The following is a 19,389-nucleotide window of genomic DNA, read 5'->3' on the forward strand; positions in this document are numbered from 1 at the left end:
CTTACCCTATCTCTGGAAGACAATTGTGTTGTTGAAGTGGCTTTGCTAGATGCAACAGTCAATCACAAGGGGCAGGAGCTGCCTGAAGAGGTAAGGAACCTGACTAACCGACCTGATCTCTCTAAACAGCAACAGGATGAGCTATGGACCCTGCTGCTCAAGTGGAAGTACGCATTTGCAAACCGTGATGAAGACTTTGGTTGGACAGACTTGGTACAACACCGTATCCATACGGGCTAATGCAACAGTGTTTAAGTGGCCAAATGGCAGAGTCCCTATTGGTGTATTTTGATGACATCATAATATACACCTACAGCATTTAGATGAGGTGATCCAAAGATTGTTGCAGCATGGCCTGAAACTGCGATTGGACAAGTGTAAACTTCTCCAACCAACAGTTTTTGGGCCATGTGGTGGATTATTCTGGGGTAAGACCTGACCCCGATAAAATCTTGTCTGTATCGAACTGGCCTGTCCGTTCCACGATAAGTCAAGTGAGAGCCTTTCTAGGGTTAGCTGGATACTACAGATGCTTTGTATCTGGATTCGCCAAAATTGCACGTCCCCTGAATAACTTGTTGACAGGCATTCCAGCAAAGATTAAGTCTGAGACTCGAAGAGTGCAATGGTCGAATGTCAAGCAGCCTTCAATGCCCTAAAGAGGGCTTTGACACAAACCCCTGTTCTGGCATATGCTGCACACTTCCTTTCATTGTCTACACCGACGCAAGCAACCGGGGATTGGGAGCAGTGTTAGCCCAAGTCCACGAGGGAAGGGAACGCGTAATACCGTACGCCAGCCGAAGCCTACACCCAACCTAGAAGAATGATGCTAACTACAGCTCGTTTAAGCTAGAGCTTCTGGCCCTGAAGTGGGCGGTGACTGAGAAATTCAGAGGCTACCTGACTGGAACACAGTTCACAGTATACACCGACAATAACCCTGTTGCTCATCTGCAGATGGCTCACAATTATTGGTTTATTATATTTTAGCATGGTTTGTTTTATTACATTTTTACATATTAACCCACAATTTCAGTAAATGACATGCACCTGGAGGGACTAATCAATTACAGTGAGCCCTGGCCAACCGCATTGCAGAACGAAAGGACCTCCCCTCTCCAATTAACACACCTGCTATAAAGAGAGAGAACAGAAGCCACAAGGGAATCAAGCAAGAGGACGGCAAGAGAGCGGACGAGCAGGCAGGGTGCAAACAGGGAGAGGAACACGACGGACTGGACACCTCACTCAGGAACTTAGCGAAAAGGGTAAGAAAGGGCACTACGGATCAGCAGCAGTGGCTGGTCGAATTCTTGATCTCTTTTAGCACGTTGTTCCAGCTGGACTTTTAATATAATTGTAGTTATTTATGGGTTTTAGTTAATAATAAAATCCTCCTTTTGACCACGTGTCACGGTTTGGGTCCTCTTCCTGTCTTATTTTGTAGTTTACTTGTCTCGTGTCTCTGGGTGAGCTTCACTTCCTGTCCTGTCCTGTGATTCCCTGATTGCTTCCACCTGTGTCCAATCACTAGTGATGGCAAAGTGAAGCTTTCTGAACCAGTGAAGCTTTCCAGCCAATTGTATCGGAAAAAGGTTCATTCATTCAATGCATCGCAAACTCTATGATGACCTCTGCTGTTAAATACGTGTAGTGCACGTTTCAAATAGACTACCAGTCTATTTTGGCCCAGTCTCTGTGGGTTGAACATGATTAAGAAAGGTTGAACCAATAAATCATTAATAAATACATGGATTCCTATATGAATACAACTATTGTTTTTCAGGTTTGAATTGTGTCCTTGTTTGTGTTTTTTTAGTTCTTTGTACATTGAAAAGAAATGGAACAAACACTTATCTATGTGTCTTTCTGCACCTTTGTGCATGTATGTTTGTGATCATACTAGCAGAAGAATTAATAGAAGATATATATATATATATATATATATATATATATATATATATATATATATATATGTGTAAGCAATATAATTTAAAATACCAGCAAGTGCTTCCTGCTGCATGTGCAGTTCATGGCAGTCATAGGGACTTATCTGGAATGTGGGAAGTGATTTACAGAGGAAAGCTCAGTGGGGCAGTGATTGTACAGGTTTGTTATGACTGGACATTGAGGTGCTTGTGGACACATGGGATGGGGCATGAAATTATTGATTTTTATTGAGATATAATAAACATCCATAACTAATTAATAATTACACAATACAAATGACAGACTTGGCCTTCTTATTGCTAACCTTGTTGGAGGAAATCAAAGTGCTCACACATCTCGGAGCGACCACTCTTTGCCACAGATTCCATTGTAAATTTGCTCTTTGCTGCTCACAACAACACTGACATTGACTATCAGACAGCCAAGCCCGATCCCTGTTTCGTATGGGGCGTCGTTTGTAAAATGTAGCACGTTCTAAAATCCTGCGCCATTTTCATACATTTAGCATCATCATATGTATAAAAAAAGCAGGACAATATTCACACTTTTGGAGTAAATTTGGAGTCAAAATCGTGTAAATACATAAAATATGTAAAGCATTTTACAAACGGCGCCCCATAGTTTCGCACCCATTTGAATCAAATCGAAGCGGTCACGTGACTGTGCGCCGGAACGAAGCTTCGGACGTCACTGATCACGTGATCAGCTGCGAACGAACCACGCACCGATACATTTGCTTCACCTTGCACTGGTTCATATTTCGACACAAGCTTCGAAGCAGGAGAGTCGGAGGTAACAACACTACCAATCACCTGCACCTCCCTTGTGTATTTAAGCCCCGTGTGCCTGTTGTCCCTTGTCGCGTCATTGTATTAGTCAGTCATCGTTGGTGCACGGCCTTTTACTTCTTTTCGGTTTTGTGCTGAATAAAGAGCACATTTTGAAACTCCTGCGTTTGAGTCCTGCCTCCTTCGACCTGCACCAGCACCCCAGCCTGACAGAATGACGCGACCACGGAAGGACTCAGCAGGGTTTGCAGCAGACCGACCTATCTCCCAAATTTCTCCCGATTTCCACCCGAACAACAATATTTCTACACCATCCGTCACTGGGCGCGCCGTTTCAGACCGAACAATAATAAAGGTTACACCTTGAAGTCGAGCGGCAATTAGAACGGAAAAAGATGAGACTAGATTTTAAGTCCCCCGCCTCACAGGGCTGACAGCATGCCCAGTAAATTCATAGTTCATGTTGGTGTTTTGTCAGGTCCCTGTCTCGTCCTTGTTTTTTCCCTCCTTCTCGCCTTTTTTGTTTGGAGTGTTTTTTTTAGTTTATTTTTGCAAACTTTTTTTTACCTGCAAACTTCATGCCTGAATCCTCCCTCTTGCCCTTCTACCCACGCATACTGACACTAATGAAAAGTCAGATCTGAGATGATGTGATGGTTATGTCATCAGGTTTAAAGTTGGGTTTGTAGCAGTGTTAATTTTGGCAGCTATTTTTGATTTAGTCTTATAGACAATAATGCATGTTAGTTTTAGTCACATTTAGTCATTTTAATCCTTCTTAGTTTTAGTCTAGTTTTCATCTGTGCCAAAGTGCCTAATTAGCTCCTCTCGGGAATCACCAGTTGTAAAACATTACGTCAATATAAGCAGGAAAATAAAGGGGGCGTCACGCCAACATATATCCAATAAGCCGCCTATATAATACATAAAGGAGGTCTAATTAAACAAGATACACACTTTGGGCTCTTACAAAGAACATTTGAAGGCAGGAAGGAGCTTTTAATAAGATGCTATTGATTTTCATTGTGAGGAATTTAGCATCCAGAGATATTTGCTGCAGACTAAAAGCCACAATGTCAGCTGCATATTGAGCATGCATGGAAGTCCTGTAACTTTATGTAAGTGCAATTGCGCTGTGTCTGTCCGGTCCACAGGTCGTCATTGGTGGTTCATTCATCTTATGTGGCCACACTAGAAGGTGTCTGTCACGGTTTGGGTCTGCTCTGTCTTATTTTGTAGTTTTCATGTCTCTGGTGTTCCTGGGTAACTTCACTTCCTGCCTTGTCCTGTCTTCCCTTGTGATTGTCTGCCGTGCTTGATCGTTTCCACCTGTGTTCAATCACCTGCACCTCCCTTGTGTATTTAAGCCCTGTGAGTCTCTTGTCTGGTGTGGCGTCATTACATGTCAGCGTTCATGTGTCAAGTAAGTCAAGTCAAGTCTGTTTCGTGTTTTCAAGTCTTCAAGTCCAGGTCCCTGTTTTTGTCTGTTTTGTTTTCTCCTCCTTCCTCCCTTTTTTGGTTGGAGCGATTTTGATTTTGAGTTTTTGACAATTAAAGTCTTTTATTTTTTCAACCCCGCATTTGAGTCCTCCCTCCTTGCCCTCGACCGTGTCCCCCCTGACAGAATGACGCCACCACCTAAGGACTCAGCAGGGTTTGACCCAAGAAATCCGTTTTTGGGAACTCTCCTGGCATTTGGGGACCCACACGGCACGCAGCTGGCTGCCCGGCGCAACGCCAACCCTGGCTTGAAAGCAGGCTCCAGGCAGCGCCCCGGTCACCGCCCTCGCCGCTCTCCAGACCCAGGTTGGGCCTCGCCGATGGAGGCCAGCGTCCAGCCCCCAGTCCTCAGCGCACGCTGGAAACAGGTGCTGGAGCTGGCCGCCCGCCTCCAGGCCAGGTACAACCCCCACGCCCTGGACCTCCGCATTCGGCGGCAGCGACGGCGCCAACCACGCCCGTCTCCGCCCGAACCGGCCCCAAGACCCACGCCCCCAGCTCCAAGACCCACGCCCCCAGCTCCAAGACCCACGCCCCCAGCTCCAAGACCCACGCCCCCAGCTCCAAGACCCACGCCCCCAGCTCCAAGACCCACGCCCGTTCCGGCCCCCAGAGCCTCGCCCGTTCCGGCCCCCAGAGCCTCGCCTCCTCCCGTTCCGGCCCCCAGAGCCTCGCCTCCTCCCGTTCCGGCCCCCAGAGCCTCGCCTCCTCCCGTTCCGGCCCCCAGAGCCTCGCCTCCTCCCGTTCCGGCCCCCAGACTCCAGTCTCCGCCCGTTCCGGCCCCCAGACTCCAGTCTCCGCCCGTTCCGGCCCACAGACTCCAGTCTCCGCCCGTTCCGGCCCCCAGACTCCAGTCTCCGCCCGTTCCGGCCCCAAGACTCCAGTCTCCAGCCCCGTCCCCACGGCCCCCGACCATGACCCCTCCAGGCCCGTCCCCACGGCCCCCGACCATGACCCCGTCCCCACGGCCCCCGACCATGACCCCGTCCCCACGGCCCCCGACCATGACCCCGTCCCCACGGCCCCCGACCATGACCCCGTCCCCACGGCCCCCGACCATGACCCCGTCCCCACGGCCCCCGACCATGACCCCGTCCCCACGGCCCCCGACCATGACCCCGTCCCCACGGCCCCCGACCATGACCCCGTCCCCACGGCCCCCGACCATGACCCCTCCAGCCCCGTCCCCACGGCCCCCGACCATGACCCCTCCCTCCCACCCTCTTGGGACCGCCTGGAAGTCGGTCCTTGAAGGGGGGGTGGGGTCAGGGGTTGGGTCGGCGCCCCCGGCCACGACGACGCCGGAGCCGCACAGCTCGCCGCCCCACGCCACGACGACGCCGGAGCCGAACAGCTCGGCGCCCCACGCCACGACGACGCCGGAGCCGAACAGCTCGGCGCCCCACGCCACGACGACGCCGGAGCCGCACAGCTCGGCGCCCCACGCCACGACGACGCCGGAGCCGCACAGCTCGGCGCCCCACGCCACGACGACGCCGGAGCCGCACAGCTCGGCGCCCCACGCCACGACGACGCCGGAGCCGCACAGCTCGGCGCCCCACGCCACGACGACGCCGGAGCCGCACAGCTCGGCGCCCCACGCCACGACGACGCCGGAGCCGCACAGCTCTGCGCCCCACGCCACGACGACGCCGGAGCCGCACAGCTCGGCGCCCCCCGAGACCCTGAGGCCCGGCCGCCGACCCGGCAGACCCCCCGAGACCCTGAGGCCCGGCCGCCGACCCGGCAGACCCCCCGAGACCCTGAGGCCCGGCCGCCGACCCGGCAGACCCCCCGAGACCCTGAGGCCCGGCCGCCGACCCGGCAGACCCCCCGAGACCCTGAGGCCCGGCCGCCGACCCGGCAGACCCCCCGAGACCCTGAGGCCCGGCCGCCGACCCGGCAGACCCCCCGAGACCCTGAGGCCCGGCCGCCGACCCGGCAGACCCCCAGAGCACCCCACGCCCGGCCGCCGCCCCGGCAGGCCGCCGGACCATAGCTGTCGGGTCTCCACCCTCCCGCCCCTTGTCTGATTTTCATGGTTCTGCCCCCCTTTAGGACCGTCTGGAATTCGGTCCTTGAGGGGGGGGTTCTGTCACGGTTTGGGTCTGCTCTGTCTTATTTTGTAGTTTTCATGTCTCTGGTGTTCCTGGGTAACTTCACTTCCTGTCTTGTCCTGTCTTCCCTTGTGATTGTCTGCCGTGCTTGATCGTTTCCACCTGTGTTCAATCACCTGCACCTCCCTTGTGTATTTAAGCCCTGTGAGTCTCTTGTCTGGTGTGGCGTCATTACATGTCAGCGTTCATGTGTCAAGTAAGTCAAGTCAAGTCTGTTTCGTGTTTTCAAGTCTTCAAGTCCAGGTCCCTGTTTTTGTCTGTTTTGTTTTCTCCTCCTTCCTCCCTTTTTTGGTTGGAGCGATTTTGATTTTGAGTTTTTGACAATTAAAGTCTTTTATTTTTTCAACCCCGCATTTGAGTCCTCCCTCCTTGCCCTCGACCGTGTCCCCCCTGACAGTGTCACAGTGATTGTGTGATTTGAATTGCTGTTGGAGATTGTTCTTTTCTTTACTTTGAGTATAACAGTTACAGAGCTTAACTTACCAAAGCTCAAATGTTAAAATAGAAATGGAGAGAGAACAGTTTGACTTCTAAAATAATAGTGGTTCATTTCACTGAGCAGTGAGAACACAGTGTGCCAACAAACTGAGAAATAGAAATGTTATACACTATGATTTACTTACGCTGTGTTGTGTCTCGAAACCTAAGCAGACTGAAAGAAGCCCTCACATTTGAGTCCATATCAATACTCCTGGTCTATTTAAAGACAATAACTTTCTAATTGCACTAATTGGAGTAATTTGTAAAACAAAAATAATGGATAATAAGTGCCTAAGAGGCTGTTTGTGTGGGAATAATCTGATAAAGTGGCTGCCTCTGTGTTTGTACTTTCTTTTGCAACCATTTATGAAGTGATCCAGAAAATATCCTAATAAAGATTACAAGTCTAAAAGTCGTTATGTTTCCGGGGGGTCTCGCTAACACTTCATAAATCTGCTAGATGAGTGGGTGACCTGGAGAGAAAACATTCCCAGCTAAGTGCGGCTCTCAGAGCAGCCAGCATGGTTGGCGGAAGCCTAGCTGAGCCCTCCTCCTCGTTCCCTTGAGCCTGTTTGTAAATGAGGCGCTCTCGAAATGAAGCAAGTCGCTGTAATTATTCTATTACATATGTGCACCTGAGTGTGGAGGCGTGAAGCCTTCAGATAACCGACCTACCTCAGATCACTGAACAAGACTTTAACAGGGAGCTTGCTTATTTATTGAAATGAGAACATAATTTTAAAATTCAAAATCTGGTTAATTGCTTTCTGAAAAAATAATAATGTCAAAACACTTATAAGGTACAATATGAGGTGGCTGACACTTTATGGTCATGGGGAGCATCCGTACAACAAATCATTGCCCAATTCTTAATTTTAGCTAGTCAGTAATCTTCTTTATAATATTATAAAAACCTATGAATAGTTCTTAAATTCAACTGAGCAGAAGTTCATCAAACCTTCATTGAGTTCTTATACAATTCACATTGAAGCTTTGCCAATGTTTTATGGCTTTTCTTACAACATTTCAAATGGATCTGACTAATCTGTGAAGAGGAGAATGCTAAAGTCAGAAAAAAATTGCGTATATTAGACATGTACAGCTTAGTTACATGACAGACTGTTAACTGCACCTCTTAAGTTATTATCAAGTGACTTGTATTACTGTATTTCAGCTCTTTTAAATGGAAAAATTAATCATCATCGTCAAATACACAATTCTCAAGATGTCTGCCAAAGTAGCGTATTAACACTTGTTAAATAACAATTCAAGTAAAATACACGGACGTTGAGCGTTCTGTTGTAAATAGGATAGCAACGATGTACTCTACGATCGGTTGCCGTTGCCATTTACAGAAACTATGGTAGAATATCATTGTATTGTTTGATATATAACACCTCTCTTTAAATATCATGTACACATATTAATACGGAGAAATGTAGTTCTATTTTTCAGATTTAGACCAGGTGTAAGGGTATTTGAGACAGGTGCTTGGCATACCAACTAAAATGATGGTTACTTGGGATCTGCAATTCAGAAGAGCTATGCAGGGTTTTCCATCTACCCTTACCAAGGTGGCCCTATGAGCCCTTCGGGTAGATGGCTAGTCTGTACTTGAACTGCACTTCTCCTTACATCAGCGTTCTGGCATGCAGTGTTGGTAGTACTCCTTTCTCTTCTCCTTATTCTCAGTTGTCCTTGAGCCTGGAGAAGTCTCTGTGTCCTATTTCTGTGGAAAAATGTCTGTCCTCCCCACAACGGTAGCAGGGTAGGAAATTTACATATTATTTTGGGGGCAATTTTTACCCCCACTGACTAAAACCAGGGGAATTTTTGAAACTTGTGAAATAACATCCTTTGTTAAAAATGAAGTATATGCTTATTTGGGTTTCCTCTGTATCCATTTTTCACCAAATGGCAGCAATTAGACAATTAAGGAGTAGCCTACAGATTCAAAGTATTTCTTAGATTTTTTTGAAAAATGAACAGAAACAGACTCATTCAATTGCATTTTCATTTATCTCTTTGTAGTTTCTTGTGTTAAGCAATAATGTGGAAGCATTGTGCAGAAGCTGTCTTTGCATCCGATTCACAGCTTGTTAGGAACCCGATCTGCATATCTGTTGTTTTTTTGCCCTGTCTGTTTTTTTCCATATAGTTTCCACCTCTGGGCCCCACCTTCAGCCCTGCCCCTCTCTTGGGAGCTCAGCTGTGGCTCATTGCAGTGATCACCTGTGGCGGGTATAAGGCCTTCAGTGTTCCCAGGCGCGGCTGCAGTTCGTCCCAGTTCCCAGGCTGGTCTCAGGTGCGTCTACAGAGCTCTCGGAGTTTGTTCACTGTTTTGCATTTTTTGTTCTTTGGGTCCTGCAGAGCCACGTAGTACCACGGAGTACACGGCGGTACGAGACTCGTGATTGTGGTGTCGGACCGCGGGCTTCCACACCAGAACCCTGCCCCAGCTCGGACTACAAGAAGTCGGTGGAGTTGCCCTCCCGACCCCTGTTGAGCCTGAGGAGCATTTTGCTTTACCTTTTGAAATATCTGCTTTGTTTTTGATTCACCTTCTTGGCACAGCGCAGAATAAAAGAATCGGCTGGACATAGTGCTGTTGTGTGCGTGCTTTTGGGTCCACCGACTACACACCCCTAACACAGCTTCCACAGTTGGCTCTGTTATTTAGCTTATTAATCCATGCTTCAGTAAAAACAAATGTAACAGGCTCCTGACCCAGAGAGTTAAATCATTTCAACATGATTAACTTAAGTTATCACTCACCATCGGCGATGGTAGGTTTCTCGGTCGCCTGGTGAGGAAAGGACACATATTTCTTGATGTTTTCACTGCCCTTGATAAAGTGAGCAGAAGAATTTGGTTGACAACGACATCGGCAGCTTGTTGTCGGCGGGTGGTCCTCTTGCGGTTTTCCTCTACCCAAAGCTAATCCATCTTACATTTTTCAATGGTTGACGGGTGCGTGGATTTTTTCTTTTGAGCTTGAGACGATGACGGAGGCTGGATTTGCTTTGTGTGATCAAGAAGCACTGCTTTTTTCTTTAAGACCATTTGATTCTTCCCGCAAACGCAACATCAGTCAAGAATTCAAACATTTTAAACATTCAATGGGAACTGGACCGGGTCATTACGGCTACAATGTTTTTGACAAGTTGACTAAATTGTAATTATTGTTGGAGGAAATTATGGGCGCATTTTTTGCCCCTCTCCTCGTGATTATCGGGGGCAATTTGGCCCTTTGCCTTTGTGTACTTCCGACGCTGTCCCACGTGTCTCTTTGCGGTGGGACTCCTTCCCATCGGTGGTTGGGCTGTAACTTTGGCCTAGGTGGTGCTCTCCCCCATCGGTTGTTAGGTAGAGAATCTGGCTCTGACCAGGGGTTGGTCAGAGGGACAATACTGAGACCTGTTCCCTTAACGTTCTGACCTCATTCTGTAAGGCGTGGATGCATTTTTCTTTCGCGGAACAGTCAGACTCAGGGATGGCTGCCTGTTGTAGTGCAGGGGTTAAAGGAGACCATGCCGTTGAAAAGGCTGTAAACATTTGATTTCAACTCCTGGATCTCAGCTCTAACATCTTGTGTCTCCCTCCCTCCTGCAGGTGTCATATCAGTCGTCATCTGTGCTGATTTGGTTGGCGTCAACTTGCGGCGAGAGGCTTCATTGTCCTCTTCAGATCTGATGTAACAACAGTAAAAAAGTGGGTGGTCGGTCCCTTTGCTCCCTTAGCCGAAGGTTTAGGAGCATCATGTCCGATCGGATGACTTTGATAAGTTGGTCCAGATGTTCTTTATCTGCTTAAATAAAGGGCAAGTCCACTGTTTGGATTACTCTGTTCAATACAGTTTCCATCCTTCTTAGAAATTCACAAAGTTTCTCTGTAGGGTGCTGGCACAGCAGTATAAAAGCAAAGAAAAGCTCTTCCCCCGTTTCAGGTGAGCCAAGCGTGTTCTCAAGAATATCAATGTAATCAACGGGAGTGGCATCGGGGTTGTTGAAGCGAATAGCTTGCAGGATCTCCAAGGCAGGACCTTTGACGCTTTTCATGATTTTCATCCTCCTCTTGTTGCTGTCCGATCGGTCAGATTCATCGATCATCAGGTGGGCTTCCTCGAACCAGTTATCCAACGGTTCTTTTCCAGGTGGGGTTGGGGTGACCCCAGATTTAATCCGCAACCTCGTGTATGAGTGACTTTCACTAGGTCTAGCTGTCTAGCTCTGCATTATATCTCCCACCGCTCTAATAATAGCTTCAGGTGTGGATGCTTGAAAGGGAGAGAGGGACCAAATTATTTTGCCGCGTCCTCAGCAGCATCTCTGGTCTGCTCATTAGTGGACACCTTTCCCTCCACTGAGGGCCCAAAAATCCTCCATGGGACAACACTACATTCTGGTAACACGACCAGAAGGATGACTTGTTGCCAAACCTCCTCCCTGCATTCACAAAGAACCTTGACCTTGAGGTCTGTTTTTTTCCAGCCATGGCTACATTAGGCAGGAGGATATTTGAGGAAGCTGAGAGAGAGTGGTGGCTTGGGTGGAGGTGGTAAGCCACTGATGTTGCTTTGATGGTGGTTGGGCGAGTGGCAGCCTTTTACAGGCAGATGGGTGCTGGCTGAGGCTTTTGGGGCCTACTCAGTAAATCCAGGCTAGAGCCAGGAACTGCTTTCAGTGATGTGTCCTTAATGCGTTGTCTGTGAACTGTTAATCAGCAAATCACAGCTAGCCAAGATAAGCTGAAGGAGCTATAATTTCTTCACGGGAAGAAAACGAGAAAAGAGAAGTCGACTCGGGGCCGCAGCACAGTTCGACCTCTCTGTCACTGACAGAGGTGGTGTCATTGGAGCTTACGTAGTTGGTCACGCCAAAGCATTTCCCCATTGTGAAACACTAAATGAAGTTAGAAAAAGAACAACTATCCACAGAAGCCTGTGGGGAGGAAAAGTGTTTATTTTAGGAAAGAAGCAAATTTGGTAATGTTGGTACATGAAAACCTGTTAGGCGGGAAAGTAAAAATGTTATGTAGAAACAAAAACACTGATATGCATGAATGTTGACAGTCATGGCACTGATAATGGTGTTAGACATGGAGGAGCAGGTTCATGGCAGCACCAGGGCCCCAATATAAACATGATCCATGGAAACCTGCAAGGCGAGAAAGCAGAACAATTCCGGGGAAGAAACTAAATTCGGATATGCCTAAGGAAAGTCTTAAGCTTTGTCTTAAATTAGGTACTGTGTCTCCTACTCCCCGGACTGAGGGTGGAAGCTGGTTCAGGTAACTTCTGTTTAACTTAATGTGTGTGTGAATGTAGACTGCAGAAAAGTGTTACTGCAGGAGAATGTAACTCAATGACTGCGCTACGCCCTATGAAAAAAACAGCTCAACGTGGCATTAATTTTACTTTTTTATAACAGTTAAGATTTCCAAATGGGTTGAAATGACTGCACTGCAGCTTTCTTTGTTGCTCATCCCACATTATTATAACCCCCGATTGCTCCCCAGGCAAAATGTAACACATGGGTTATGATGCAAGTTTGCAGGTCAATCATTTTTTTTCATTTTAAATTGTGTAACTGAAATGTTCCCTCCAGGGCCCAGAGATGGCAGTGTTGATCCACTGGTACAGCTTAATGTCTGTAAACACAAAACTCCACACATGTGATCATCGTTCACGCCGTATGTCGCGCCTCTGTTTGTTTTACTTCCAATGCAACAAGTTTTCTCCATCTTCAACTACGTCTCAGTCTCTCCGATGTAATTGACTTCAGCACGTGGCCGTTTCAGGGGTCAGGGCTTTACCGGAAGTAAGTGTTATCTGTGTTAAAATTGACCTCATATGCCAGTATTTGAAAGGGTTGTCCTTTAAACTAATCCTCGGGTTGATACAGGACACCTCTAGTCAATGTTTAGCTCAATTTGAGCGTTTGAGAATTACTGTTGATGCATTTTGTGTTATGTGTATTATGTTGTCATTAGTTATTGGCATTCATGCCCTCATCCTTCTGGACCTTTCTGCTGCATTTGACACAGTAAACCATCAGATCCTTATTTCCTACCTTCAGGAACTTGGTGTCACAGGCTCTGCTCTCTCCCTTCTCTCGTCCTACCTTGATGGCAACACCTACCGGGTAACTTGGAGAGGATTTGTGTCGGAACCTTGTCCCCTTACTACTGGAGTTTCACAGAGCTCCGTCCTGGGACACTAGTGCTGCAGTGAGAAGTATGTGTAGAAACCAGTCCGTCAATTATGGATTTAATGCTCCACTGTTGCTGTCCATTTCTTCATCATTTTTATCACCTGTCCTCTCGCTTTCTCCATCTCACTTGTCTTTTTATTTGTAATATGCCACTACCTCTCTCATCTGTCCGCTGTATTGAAACAATTTCATCGTCCTGCCTGGAATGCAAAGACTTGATTGGTCGAGTGGTACCATGTGGGATGGTGTAACTCAAATGCAATTCGTCTGTGCTTTATGCCACTACCGCAAAGACGAGTAAAGCTGCGCAGTCAAAAAGTGCGCTGTCACATATAAATGAAGCTTAGGCGAAAATTCAGTCAGGAAGACTGGACAGGCCTTGCCATTCCCGGTAGGCTTCCTCTCTCCATGGGGGCACACGGCCAGCTGATTAGGGGTGGGGTCAGGTAGTACCAGCCAACCAGATGTGGGTGATGTTACCGTAAACCAATTGCATCAGTGCTGGCAAACGTTAAAAGACTGTTCTCTCTCTCTGCTGTCAGTTGTCATTTCAGCGCGCACCAGAGGTGACCCGCCACCACCCCTGACACCTCCAATCTACAGCAGTACCTGGCACATCAGGAAATTGGAGCAACTTATTCTCTACCACCATCACCAGTGTCTGGACTCCCGAAGGGGGGGATATAACTCGGCTCAGCATCCCGGCCCCTGGCCTATCCACGGCAGGATGGAGTCCAAGCCCCAAACACATTGCAATATCAATATTAATGCATGTTATAATAAAGCAGTGTTCAAACTTCAAAAAGTCTCTCCGGATTGAAATCACAATTGTCTTTTTTTAGCTTTAGGTCTGGGTCCGGATCCAGACCGTGGTCTGCCAGTTAGTTCTCTCTGGTCTACAACATCAGGAGAATATGATCCCTTCTCACTCAGAAGGCGGCGCAGGTACTGATTCAGGTTCTTGTCATCTCCCACCTTGACTATTGTAACTCTCTCCTGGCAGGTCTCCCTGGTACCGCCATTCGACCACTGCAGCTCATCCAGAATACAGTAGCTCGACTGGTCTTCAACCTTCAAACACTCGGCAAGCTCATGACTCGCTGTCCTTGCTCCTAAATGGTGGAATGAGCTTTCTGATGACATCAGGACTGCAGAGAGCCTTTACATCTTTCGCCGCAAACTAAAGACACACCTTTTCAAACTATACCTTGACTAAAAACACTAACAAATTGTACTTAATGGCTCTTATCTATAACAGGTTGTAAATCAACTTATTTGATGAAATTGCTTTGTTTCTTGTTCTTCTGAGTTTGTATCCCTCTCTTCGGTTGAAATGCACTTATTCTAAGTCGCTTTGGACCAAAGCGTCAGCTAATTGACATCTAATGTAATGTAATAATTGTTGTCCATTCTAAGACTGTTTTTCAGTGATGCTTAAAAAATGGTAAAACTAGTACTATGTACAAAGAACAGTTCTGCAGCTTAGCCTGTTTCAACACAGCAATCAGCTTTATTTTAAACATTACATTTCTATTATTAGATGGACTTTTATTTTGCACTATAGTTGTAACCTTAATACATATAGTCCAAGTCTCTAAAATGTGTGCATGCTACTAAAAAAACGTTGTCATCTCATTCCCTTAATAAATCAGTTAAAGCCTTTAGAGGTCCGTTGGCTTGTAGCCAAAATAAACAACATTGACTCAAACTATTTTACTTCCACCACTGGTGCTGAGGCTGGGACTGTTGTGGTTGGTTTCACAGTTGGGGCTCTACCAGCAGCAATAATGTAACAACATCTGGAAAACATCGAAGCTGAAGCAGAGCATGTAACAGACAAATAATACTGGTTCCAGCCTTACCGCTCTGCAGCTTCCCATCACACCAGTAGCTGCCTCAGAGCTGCCTAGGAGAGAAATAAAAACTGCTATACCCTTATACAAACTGAGAAGAAAATGAGCTCATGTATTGCTCTCCAGGGGAAAGCAAAGCTAACATAAAAATAGTGAAAAGCAGTCCCTCAAATGAGCAGTCCAACTCTTCTTCATACCAGGTGTTAGATGATCATATCTTTTTTTACATCAATTTCTAAAGAAATGTATAGTTGGACTGGAGGAAGGAGCAAACAAATTACACACACAAACACATTCTCTTGAATGAGATTGTGTGTCAAGATTAGTCATGGTGTGTATGGCGTGCGTGAGCTTGTTTCAATTTGAGCTTGAAGTTGGGGTATCGTGCGCGATACCAATAGGAAGGATCTTCAGACTGGTGGCCTTAACATCCCACCTGGGGTGTCCTCTGGATACAGTGGAGACAGGGTAAGAAATTTGCATATTATTTAGGTGGCGATTTTTGCCCCCACTGACTGGAAACCAGGGGCATTTTATAAGGAATTGGGGGCATTTTTTTAAACTTGTGAAATAACATGTATATAATAATAAAATAATAAGTATACTTTTTTGGGCTTTGTGACTATGCAAGTGTTTTCACCAAAACCGAAAAACATAAATCATTGTCAGAGCTGGGGTGTGGGCAGGGTCAGGTGGAGAGTTCTAACGAAAAGTAACTTTTAATAAATCAAAAATCCAAACCGCCAAGAGGGGAAAAAAATAAAGACACTATGGCAGGGGATACAGGCAAGACGTACTCATGACATGGTTCCAACGATGCCACCACCGACATGAACAAAACACAACATGCAAACAGGCAATGACCCAAAGCTAATCTTTTTTTTATTTTTCTAATTATTAGAGGAAATAATGGGGGAATTTTTTGCCCCTGCCTTTGTGATATCAGGGGTAAAATATCTTGGGGGCAATTTTTCCTTTTGCTCTTGTGTATTTCCAAAACTGAGTGGAGGTGCTGGGAGACAGGAGGAGGAAGGCAAAACTATCATTCCTAATGGACAACATCTCCCACTCTGTACAACTCCTTCACACACCAAGTTAGGGTTAGTTCGGTAATAGTAGTTTTAGTTGTAGTAGTAAGTCATAGTTGTGTATGAGTGAGAGGTCCTTCCTTTGTGTTTTCAGGCTCCACAAACACCTTCAATCTGTGCAATATAAGCACTTTGTGCAAAACCAGTTCTGTTTATATAATGAAGACAGGATGTCTGTATATGACAGGCAGAGAAGTTCTCGAAAAGCATATATCTTATGCACATATAATATTTTAGAAATTTTACAGAATTTTTAGAATTTAATATTATTCTTTTTTTTGACTGGTGTGACCCATCGAGTCCTTGAGGTGACCGCCTCCAACCCGGCTACATTGATGATGTTTGAATGACAGTCAGCTCTTAGCCCTGGGCAATCCACAGCTATTGTGTGTTCAGCTGTATGAATATTTCTTATTTAAACAAGTGAACTACATATATGGTTTGCTTCTTTGACCTGTCCTTTGAGCTATATATATATTTTCAGGTTTTGCGCACGTATTGTCTCATTTGTTTGCGCTGCACTTTAGTGGCTAACGTTGTTAATTAGGCCTCTAATCTTCTCTAGTCTTTTGCATTAGAACCATTTGAGGTGATGATTCCAGCACACATTTTGTTTCCAGCCTGTTTTTGGGCCTCTGCTCTGAAAATTGTATGCACATACTACAAAGGCTGTATCTCTGCATCTCATGAAGATGGCACACAGGAAAAATGTAAGTTTTCAGATCCGCCTTAAAAAATCACCATGAGGGTATTTATCCCTTCAAAAGATGGAGATATCAGAGTAAAAACTATTCTAAATGTTAGCACAGTTTATGGTCTTTCAAAGGTTTTGCTTTGATAAAGTGAAGCAGAGCATAGTTTTTATAGAGGTTTAAAAAATCAACATTTGCATTTTTTTTCAGTAAAAGTAAGAAATGTTTTCCAACCTCAGTTCCTCCACAGACCCTTAGAAATGATCCTTAAACGGGAAAGGAATGTTTCTTGTGTAAAATAGCATGTCCAGTGGGCATTTATTGCTTAAATTGAAAACGCCAAAGGATTATGAATGAAAAGCAATGATTGTGATTTGTGTGCCTGGTGTTCATTTTCTCATAACTAGATGAAGGTCTTGCTAAGAGATATGTTATGTGTGTAATATATGTGTAATTTGCCTGCTTTTTGCCATCTCCATTTGTTTGTTAGCATCTGGCTTTTTTGGATATTTCCTGAATTACCCTTCTAATTGTTGTTGGAGTTATGTTGGGAGCATGTTCAAACAGCTTAGTTTTCATTGTAGCCCATGTCCTAATGTTTCTCCTGGTGTGCAACATTATATCTTAAATTTTTGATGAGTGCCTTTTTTTCCATTATGTGTTAGAATTATTGGGGATCACAGGGACTCTCGGGTTAAAAGGTTAATTTAATAAACCAGTGGTTGCTTCTGACGTTTTAAGACAAAGGACTTAAGGTAGGTTTGCCACCCTTAGTGGTGGATACTTGTCTGAATATCAATGGAAAACTGGGGCCCACTGGGAACCAAAAGCAACCAGGGGTGGATATAACAAATTATAATGTGTTTTCATATCAAGCAGTTCTTGGGACTTATGAGAGAGTTTCCTCTAGAACGTCATAATGTAGTCCACTTACGACTTGGAGACAGGGTTAAGTGAATTTATGAATGTGGGTTTATTAGTACTTCCAACCCCCACCCAAGCACATATATCCAGTGAACATGTGGGTTTCATAGTTTCCCGCTTCTCTGAGCCTCTAACTGACCCATGCTTACATCATATAACAGGTAGAACCTTCCCTCCCCCTCTGCTCTACAAATGCAGGCACCCACCTCAACTAACCTGTACAGTTCCTTCCCGTAATCGGTCAGAGAGAAGTTGATGGCGGAATGACAGCTGCCCAGAGTGGCAAAACTACCCCACCACTACAAAGTTCCTTGCCCCCAAGGAACAACCTGAGAAGCAACATGCCCCCCTCACCACAGACCTATCAACACTAATAAGCTTTTTTGTTGATTAGGGAGGACTACCGTCACTTCCAGTGAGAACAGGGAACATTCTTTCACTCTCTGGAGACCTTACTACTAATTATTTTCTTGGAATTGAGAGGGAAGCTGCTTCTGCCTCAAAGTCCGGGGTGAGTCGCGACTTGTGTCCAAGTGGGCAGCCAGCCTCTTCCTGGGGTCCCCTCAGTCCCTGCAGGGCTGCTGGGCATAAAGTGAGCAAGGCTTATTGTCGAAAGGTTAGGAGTCAACGCCCACGCCCTGCATGTACTGCCGCTATCCACACGTAATAATAAATGCATTCTTCATCGACAGATCTTTGTCTTTAGGTGTGTGAGAGAGTCAATTTCTTTAAGATTAACCTTTTTTGCTGCTATTCAACAGCAAAAAACTATTTTGAGAGCTCTGTCTTTATGGAGCCCAGTAAGCAAACTTTATCACGTCTAGTTACTGCCAGCCCCCTGGAGAGCTTCGATCTAACATCAATGCTACTACTATTGGACAGGGATTAATATCTGCGTTTAATTGTTTAATAAAACACCTCTATCCTATGACATTTGTTTAGGTGCCATACAGATGTATGTTGTTTTTTATTCCAAACTTGTGATGTAAAGCACTTTAACTAAACTCTTGAAATCCCAAAACTCCACCTGCATGCATTTAACTGAAAACTTTCCTGTGCAACAGTCCTTCTCAAATTGGTCTCAGCCTCAGTCCCCGGTAGAATTGAGAAACACTTTGGATTTTTGGCCTTCAGAGCTTCTCCTGGGAGCCACACTGACAGTCCTGACCTCGACTGATCCTGCCTGTGATTAACATTTAGTAGGAGGCTGCCCTGGTAACCCAAGAGGCAGCTGGATGTTGGAAACAAAAGAGCATGATTGTTTTGGGAGCGTTGGATTGTTTAGAAGTAGAAGGAGATTTTTGACTGACATTATATTATTGTTTACTACAAATTTTACTTTTATAATGCTATATCCTTCCTCTGAAGGAAAGTGAACATTATAGATATTAACGTCACTCTGCCTCAATTTAATTAAAATTTCCACTCCAGCCTTAATAATGACTAGTTTCTCTTATTAGAAAAGTGAAATTTGATAACGCTGTGTTAATGACAATAACGAGTCAGTTAGTTTGCTCACTGTGCAAAAGTTTTCTTGTTTACTGTTTAAGCTTAAACAATATTCCTTAATTTTAACTTGAGGTAACAATCTTTTTTTTCTAATGTAAACATCATTAAGCTACAGCTTTGTTTTTGTCTTTTAAATAAAGATTTTGCAAAATTGCGAGCCTCTTTAGCATCGCACTTGGCCGAGGTAGCCAATGTTTTTTTTACTACTTCAGCACTTCCCCCTGTTTTAATGAAGGTAGATGAGGAAAAAATAGTTGCACTATGGCAAGAGCT

This window comes from Pungitius pungitius, chromosome 14, assembly GCF_949316345.1.
Source record: "Pungitius pungitius chromosome 14, fPunPun2.1, whole genome shotgun sequence".
Taxonomy (NCBI): Eukaryota; Metazoa; Chordata; class Actinopteri; order Perciformes; family Gasterosteidae; genus Pungitius; species Pungitius pungitius.